At 36.0% G+C, this 8,897-nt stretch overlaps 1 non-coding gene across 1 annotated transcript; it reads right to left on the reverse strand.

The window, feature by feature from the left end:
• Positions 1 to 582: 582 nt before the first annotated feature.
• On the reverse strand, positions 583 to 686 carry LOC144238834 (U6 spliceosomal RNA). Its single transcript, XR_013337221.1, has one exon. It is a non-coding gene; the product is annotated as a U6 spliceosomal RNA (small nuclear RNA).
• Positions 687 to 8,897: the final 8,211 nt, after the last annotated feature.

Raw genomic sequence — 8,897 nt, forward strand, 5'->3', positions numbered from 1 at the left:
GGAGGAAGTTAGGGATCCCAGCAGTTACTGTAAAGCCATGATTATCTAATTGATATTAATCCATATTCTTTGAAATGCTTAAATAACTATGATTAAGCAACTAACAGTTACTGTGTGTTTACTGGGTTACAGGCACTGTTCTAAGAACTTTTTAAGTATGATTTTCTTTAACACTCACAATAAGCTGATAGGTAACCCTATCAGGTAGTTACCATTATTATCTGAAGTTTACAGATAAAGAAGAGGTACAAGAAAGTTAAGTGACTTACTCAAGATCACATAGATAGTAAGTGGTAAAGATTTTTTAAAAATGGGAGGAGTAGTGGTTTTTTTCTCATCTCCAGTAGAAGGTAGGTTGAGAAAAATACTTGGTAACTGCATTGATATTGAATATAAGTAATTAGGACTAGGGTGACAAGCTTGCTTTATACGGAAGGAACAAATTATTCCCATACCTTACATCGTGGCATAGAGAACAAATTTAGTGAATAGATACATTAAGTGTTGAAAATGATGTAATCACACACACAGCAATAAATGGATTTTCTTTCTTTCTTTTTTCTTTTTTTTTTTTTTTAATATGGAACACTTCACAAATTCACGAATTTGCTTATCATCTCTGCACAGGGACCATGCTAATCTGTGGATCGTTCCAATTTTAGTATATGTGCTGCTGAAGTGAGCACTTAAACTGCTTTTCTAAGGGGGAAAATGGAACAGAACTTTTTTAAAAGTCAGGGGAACCATGGTAACTAAGAAATGAAATTTGAATCCAAACGGGTCATGAACCAGTAAGTCAAGGCAATGCCTGGTGCCTCCATTTTTCTAACTTTAAAATAGAGTGACATTTAATATTACTGTATTGGAGTGCTGAAGAATCATACATGATGCAGCCATTTGAAATTCGTCTATGCTGTAATTATAAATGAGAAAAGACAAAACGTTATTTTAATCAAATAACTTCAAAGTCTTTAGTGCTATTAGAAGCTTACCATTAATCTTTCAGAAAATTAAGTCTTTGGTTGGTTGACACCAGCAGATGGCACCGTAACAAAATAATTTGTGTGCCATAGGTGAGCTTGTGCAGCCCTCTATACATTCTAATGCAAGGCAAACTCACTGTATTTGGGTACATAGTGTAGAAAAGAGAAGAACCAAAGACAAGACTTGCTCTTTTTGAATCAGACAATTTTTACTTGGTAAGGAAAAGGCAAAAAGGACATTTTCCTTATTAGTCTTTATTTTGTGGATACCTAGCTGGCTTGAATCATTATTATAAGAAGGTGCTCTATACATCTGCATAAAACTCCAACTATAAAAGGTAACATGATTACATTGAAAGGAATACAGTGGACCGATCCATACACTTCCCAACTTAAAAAAAAAAAAAAGGGAATTTGGTAAAACACATATTCTTTTTGATTGCTTCAACTGACAGAGATGAGACTGGAGTTTTGTTTTGTTTTATCTCTTACAGTTTTATTGGGAAGAACTTAAACATGAAGTCTGCCTAAAAGATACTTGCCACAAGGCCCATTTCAATTTCAGACCTATACAAGTTGAATTATTCCAATTAGGTAATTGGTGTTTGAATGCCCTCCTTGCTATTTATGTATTAACTATTATTTTTTTAAGTTAACTTTTTTTGTCTGAGAGGGAGAGGGNTCTGTGTAGTCAGCACAGAGACCTACCTGGGGCTCGATACCATGAACATTAAAATCATGACCTGAGCTGATATAAAGAGCCAGTCACTCAATCGACTGAGCCACCCAGGAGCCCTATGTTAACTGTTATTTTTAAAGTAAATACATGATATTTTGTTAAGATCATGGTAAGTGCATCTATAAAGCATGAGTATATTCCCATTTTGGAAGATGTCAGGGTTACCACTTTTTCTTCATCCTTTTGCTGAATTCCAGGTATCTGATTTACAGAATCAATCAGGTCTTCAGTTTGCCCATCATTTTGTGCTCTCTGCAAGAGGAAATGACCCAAGTTATTGGCCTTTTCTTCAAGTCCTCTAACCTGCCTCTGCCTCCTAACAATTAACTGTTATCTTCTCCAAATATATCAGTTTATAGTTAACTCTACAAGAAACTATAATCAAAGAGTCAAACGTGGGTATAAAAACTACCCAGGATCCAAGACCAGCCCTCTCCCTAATATGGAAACTTTAGGTATGAAAAGCAGTAACAGAAGGTAGCAGGAACTACATTCAGCACCCATGTACTTTCTTCGTACACTTACTCCTAGGTCTTGTTCAAGAAAAAGACTGAAGTTAAATATATAATTCCATCTTCTTTAAGACCTTGACTGAAAAGAGGGAAAGGCTAAGCAGTGCAACTGGTTATTTTAGGGATGGCGTGTTTGGGAAGAAATCAAGGTAATTTGCTTGCTGAGAAACAGAATGGTTCCCCGAGGCACCCCCTTTTACCTGAAAAAAATCAACTGATTTCCAACCAAAACCTTGGAGACAAGTGTGGCCAGTGCTTGGAAGATGAACTGCACCTGAAAAAGCTGAAACTCAGTGAATTCACAACCTGCCTGGAGAAGACCATTAGGTTGCCAGTAACAATGGTTAATAATTATTGAGTACAAACTAGCACTTGAAGATGCTGCCAAGCGTTTATGGAAATTAATTAAATGCTTCTACCAAGCATATAATCTTGTTGCTGTTGTACAGTATATACATCTTAAAGCCGAGAGACCTGAAGCATTCATAGCTTTATCCAAATTTACCCTGGGTGCTCTGGGTCCACTTTTAACCACTAATCCATATCACCTCCCTAATAATTTTCTATGAACCTTTTGTGAACACTTCACCGCTGTCTAAACAAATATGGAGAAAAAAAGAAAAGAGTTTTTGTTTGTTTGTTTTACTTCAGCCTGGAGCAGTAGAACTTTGTGGGTTGATACCAAAGCTCAGCACTGCCATGTTATTTCACCACCTGGAAATGTGGCACAGCTTGTCCTTCCCGCAGCATGCCTGGTCAGCACAGCAGGTCTACCAGTGTCGGCAGAAGGGGAAAGTTCCCAGTCTTCAAGGGTTCTGTCAAGGAAAGAGTGATTCAGGAGATACTGGGAGGCACAGAGAGAAATGCAACAACAACAGGTAGAATTGAGTATAGGAAACTAGTGCTTTAAACAAAGGCAGAAAAGAATCTTGGAATCCATCTAGGAATCACCGAGAAGGAGTGGTTAGCAAAGGAACACACAGGGATAGTTTCAAGTCAGTGAAGAGGGCTGGCCTCGAGGCTTCTCTCTCCACCCAGAGATGCCTTTTTCTGGGTATCAGGGTGGTATAATCAGCATGGAGTCTTCCACCCACCTGAGCACTATTGTAAAATTCTAAGGTTGAGAATCATGTCTGGAGACACCTTAGCCAAATATCAAGTTATTGGTGTCACCTGTTGAGTCTGTTCCTTCTACCAGATAACACTTAATGCTGTCAGTTCTTCCAGCTAACTCCTCGATCAAGAAAGAGCAGTCTAGGCCTTTATTTTCTTCTTGGGATTCCAAAACCGGATGGTCCCTGGGTCTTTTCACAACTCACTTCCCATCAGCCCAATTTGTTTTCCCACTTTATCCTAAAGAACTCCAAGAAGGGAAGCTAATAAAACCTGTTTAAGGAAGAAGTTGGGCAACTGCAGTCATTAGCGTCTTGAAGTTTTTCCCCCCTTCTGTGTATTATCACCACCAAGGCTAGGCTGATGTTTAGCAAAGAGCACCTGTCAAAACAAAAGAAGAGTTTCACACCTCACAATTTTAAGCCCCAGGTAAGAAACTCAGCCTGGTGGATCCACAAAGAGGAAGACGAGAAACCTGAAACTCTAAGGCTTGGAGAAGAGTTAAATGAGTTTCCTCTGGGTACCAACTGGCTTTTGTTTAACACGATTAAATCCTCTTTGTTTCATTACAGACATCAATTTGAAAACAAACAGTGTGATCAAGATAAAGGCCTGGAGCAGCATTCTGTTTCTCTTTCTCTTCTTTTTCTCAGAGAGCTATCACCACCTCTCAGTGGACAGGCTTAAAGGAACTTAACCGGCTCACAGAAAATTGATGAGCTGAGCTGATCTGAGCAGGTGTACAGGAAAGCTTTGCGCTGCAGGGTTAGGCAATGGAAAAAGTGTGAAGCACTTATGTCCATGACCAGATCGAGTGATAAGAGGACCAGCTTCCTTTGCTATCTAATTAATTGTCTTTCTTTTCAAAACACGGTCTTTGATTTCAAGAAGCACCTGAAGAAGGTAAGACCTAGTCCTAGTACAACAACAACAACCAAAAACTCCTTATGGGGGTGGGGGTGGGGAGCTGGAGTGTAGCGTGCAGACAGGAAGGATGGGGTGTGGGAGAAGGAGATGTTACAGAGTCAGTCACCAAAACAACAAAAAATCCAGTCAAGTGATAGCGGTCAACTGAATTCTATCAAGGATGCAACAAAATTGAAACTGGTGTGCATTTCCAAGGCATGCCTTTCTATATTATTAAATTGCTTATTTTATTGTTGTTAGACAACACTAACTCTTTTTTTTCCCTAAACAAAACATGGACATTGTCAGTGTAACAGCTACACTGAGCTGACAGAAGCTGGGGTCATCCATATACACATTTTAATTACCTCTTTTCAGTCAGGAACATCATTAGAAGTTTATTATTACCAGCCACTATATTGTGATCTTAATTGGCTTCCTTCACAGACGACACCATGAAGCCAATGTAAGAGCTCTGGCAACCTCCCAGAGATAGTGACCAGATCGGTGACACTTTACACTGATACTGTCTTCAGCTGAATAACAACCATCAGTTTAAGTTTTAATGCTAGACATGAGGTGGAAGCTTCTTTTAACACCTGTATGCAGAGATGTTCCTGACTCCACGGTGTTGAAAAACACACGGAGAAGTAGCGACTTTTTACACACCTTTGTTAGGGTTATAGAGAAATGATCTGTACTTCAGAGAGAGACATGCCAAGCTGCCTGGGGCTCTCTTGGATTCTGGTAAAGTGGAAAATAGTAGTTTGCTTACCAAATGGAAAAATCTGGATCTACTGACACAGAGATTAAATCTGCAGCATGGGCCATGGTTATCTGGCTGCTTGCTACTCACAAAGTATGGAAACACCCTTAAATTAATAGTTTGCATTATTCACATTGGGCCTGAATCAATAATAGTTATTAACTTAGTTTCCAAAGCATTTGCAACCACGTTGAGGGTAATGGCAAATGTTGAGGCAGGGGGAAAAAGAGGATGATTCTGAAATAAACATATTGTCATGTCTTGTGGTGGCTGAGAAAATGAAAAGTCTTTCTGTGAATACACTTTATATCTTTCTCTTTGCAAAAGGAAAACAAATAAGTTCGGAAATGTTAGACACTGGGATTCACTTTGGAAGACCAGGCAGATGATCTCTGGGAAGAGCATTACTTGGATACCTATTTATTATAGTAATTATGCTATTTATTCCTGGCCCTTTGGGCCATTTTCAGACATTCGTAGAAAATGAGGTAAGTCACAAATATTCTAACTTTGGGTAATTATCAAAGTTTAGTAAAATTTTGAATTCCACCAAAGAGAAAAAAGTAATTAAAAAAGCTACATATATCAGTGCATGATTAGAAATATAACAATATAACAATATTTATTAAGAATAATAATGGTTAGAAAGTTTATTTATATCTTTATGGGTAAGATTTAAAAAGTATTGATATTATCAACATATTCCTGACTTATTCTTTTAAAAGACATTCTTCTCATTCATCATGACGTGCAGATTTAAGAAATTCATCTCCAACAATATTGCAGAAAAAGGCTACTAAATGGGTGGACTCTTAGGAGTAAAATTTTCCACTCAGTGAGTTGAACTAGTGTAGACATTAAAGTCTTTGGAAAGAATCATCAATCCACTTAGTTATCTCCCGAGAGGTTTGGTTATCAGAGGATTAATACATCTACTTTCTTCCTGGCAATTACTCTACAGTGATCCGGAATACACAGCCACTGCTTTTGCAGGACTTCATATTGCACTTTCTAATAGCACTCAACCATCTAAGCATAGGTAAATATTATGAAATTAAAAAATATAAATGACAAAACCAACATAATTTTATGGAATTCTTGGAATATGAGGTCGTGTCATGATTATCCATATGTAAGTGCAATTTCTATGCCATATGTATAGGTTTAAATTTTAAAATGTGTCTCAAGACTTGACATTGATATATTCCTTCTACAAATACAGCTGAATTCTCAGTGAGAAGGATCTCTAAATAAAGGAAAAAAATGGATGAAAAATTCAAATCACCATAATTAGTACAAGACAGCTAAATCTGGTTTAAACCACACAGTGAAATTGGGACTAAATAAAATCATTCTTTTCTTCCTTCACTACCAAGCATGACCTCCTGGCGGCTCCACTTCTGTTCTTGGAATGGTCATCTTTTGCCTCCAAAAAAGGTTTCCTTCTCAGTCCTATCTTTTTTGTTTACCTGATGGATTTCCTCTTTAGGAAGACATGAAAATTAGCTTTACATTTCAACTGTGCTACTGTATTGAAACAGGATGGTGAAAATACAGCTGTTGAAAACATACTGTGAGCAAAAAGGCAACGAAATATTTTTAAGAAGAGTTATCAAAATCAGAGTGCCAATCACTTTTAGAAGCAGGGTAAAAATTACTTGCACTTCAATATTTATATTTATATTTATTATAAGAAAAAAGTTTTTTTATGGAGAGAAGGTGCAGAAAAGGGCACAGTATTAGCTAAATATTGTACCTTAGAACATCAGTCATTTCCTTCTCAATAGTACTGAAAGGGTCTAATTTATAAGTTTTTCCATCTCCCTGTTATGCTGGTTTGTAAGTTCTGACACTGCTACTGGTATGTTAATGAGAAGCTAGCGTTCCATTAAGAGAAAACCATATGCTCTGCTGCCTACTGTGAAAGAGAAAGCATGTAATGTGGCTGTTGCCTTAGTAACACATTAATTCATTTTGTCAGTGTTGGCACAGATCATTTCATTTATAAGAAAACAAGTATAATAGTTTACCACATCTATAATATTTACAGTGTTTCTGTTACAAAACAGTGACAAAATGAGTTTAAAAAATAGAGTTGGTATAATATCATTAAAATATGGAATTTGTGGTAAAATTTTCCCTGTAAAAATGAAAAAAAAATAAAGATTGGTGTAAAATTCCTCTTCACAATCCTACTTAAAACATTTTAACACCAAACTGTTTGCTTTTTAGCATATTTGTATTATACTAATAACGTGCGTCTGCTGCAAAAGATTTAGTCCATGGAAGACACAAGTGCATTAACAGTTTTTAATGAATGCTAAACAAAATATTTCATACAACAGTTTTGTTAAATTACAACCATTATAAACCTAATCGTATGCTAGTGTGTTACTCATAACAAGACTAAACATTTATCTAGTTTTATCTGCTCTTCCAGATGTTTATTAGTATTCTAGCACTCCTAAAATATTTAAATTAAACCACTCCATTTTCTCATGTGAATGCATTTTGGGTTTTATTCACAGAAAATTTAGTCACATGTATATCTAAATAAATACAGTACACTGTATATGCTTTATGCACAAGTGATACTTAATGTGAATTGAGATAATCCAAAAGCATGATAAAGGAGAGAAGCGATTAGGGGAAAGACAAGTTCCTGTTTATTAAAGTCTGCACCTGCAGCAGGATATCAGTTCTACCCATCCTTAGGGTATTCCACACCTGTAAACACACATTCTTAACAACAAACATTTTGCATCTGTGATGTTTACCTACCTTCTTTAACCAATAAAAAGGGACACGCGTACAGGATAGCGAGCAACTATCATTTACCAGTTTATGTAGCGATTCAAGTTTTATGTCATTTCAAAGGAACCATTGATAAAATTTACACGAGTTATACAAATGAGTGCAAAGCACTGCAGAGCCGGCCATCCAAGTAAATGAATGGCCAATTATACTTTCAACATTAAGAAACACCTTGCTAAAGTGTTGGCGTTCAATGGGTTCATCCAAAGCTTCGTGAACCAAATGTGGGTGTTTTTGTTTTTGCTGCAGTGCTCCCAACTTGGATGGGATTCTTTCTAATTAGAACCCAAGACCCAAGAGTACTTTTAAGAGTCTTCTGTACAGACCTGCAATGCGATTAATCTGGGAAACACTTAAGAAAATAAAATTTATGATTAGCTTTGATGAAAATGACTTTAAACTTCATAATATCTCTGCTTTGATATGGGTAAAATACTTTGAATGGCTACATCACCAGAAGAGAAAATATAACCAAACATCAATGTGATTTTATATGATAGGGAATTAAATGTCTCTGAAATGTAATCATATCACATTGACTCACCCAATAAAAGTAACTTAATGAAGTATTTTATCTAATTCATATGTTTTTACTTATTAGTTTGTGGTGCTTGAAAAAATAAGCCGTAAACTTTTCAAGATCCTTCTTTCAACTCGAGCTATTTCTATCAATAAAACTGGTTTGTCAGCAGTTAAAAGGCACCATATTTATGCTTTAAGTGCACTAAATTATGGGTAGCTTTATAATAAGACTCACTGATTACATGTACTATAATAATATGATACATATTACTAGGACTTTGGTTAAATAAAAAATTATCTCGTGGTATATTACACCTCAAATTTTAAATCTTTTTTATTTTAACAGTTTATTGTTACTCATTCCCCTATTATTTAATGCATTAATTAACATAAGATAGAAAACAAGATTGTAAACTGGAAAATATGCACATATAAATTTATATATGTATAGATATTCATGCATACATTTTATGCTACTTAATATATTTTTATTTTCTCTTGATAAATGAAACCCCGTATTTTATATCTAATATTCCCCTAAT

Source organism: Crocuta crocuta, unplaced genomic scaffold (assembly GCF_008692635.1).
Source record: "Crocuta crocuta isolate KB4526 unplaced genomic scaffold, BGI_CrCroc_1.0 scaffold116, whole genome shotgun sequence".
NCBI classification, from domain to species: Eukaryota; Metazoa; Chordata; class Mammalia; order Carnivora; family Hyaenidae; genus Crocuta; species Crocuta crocuta.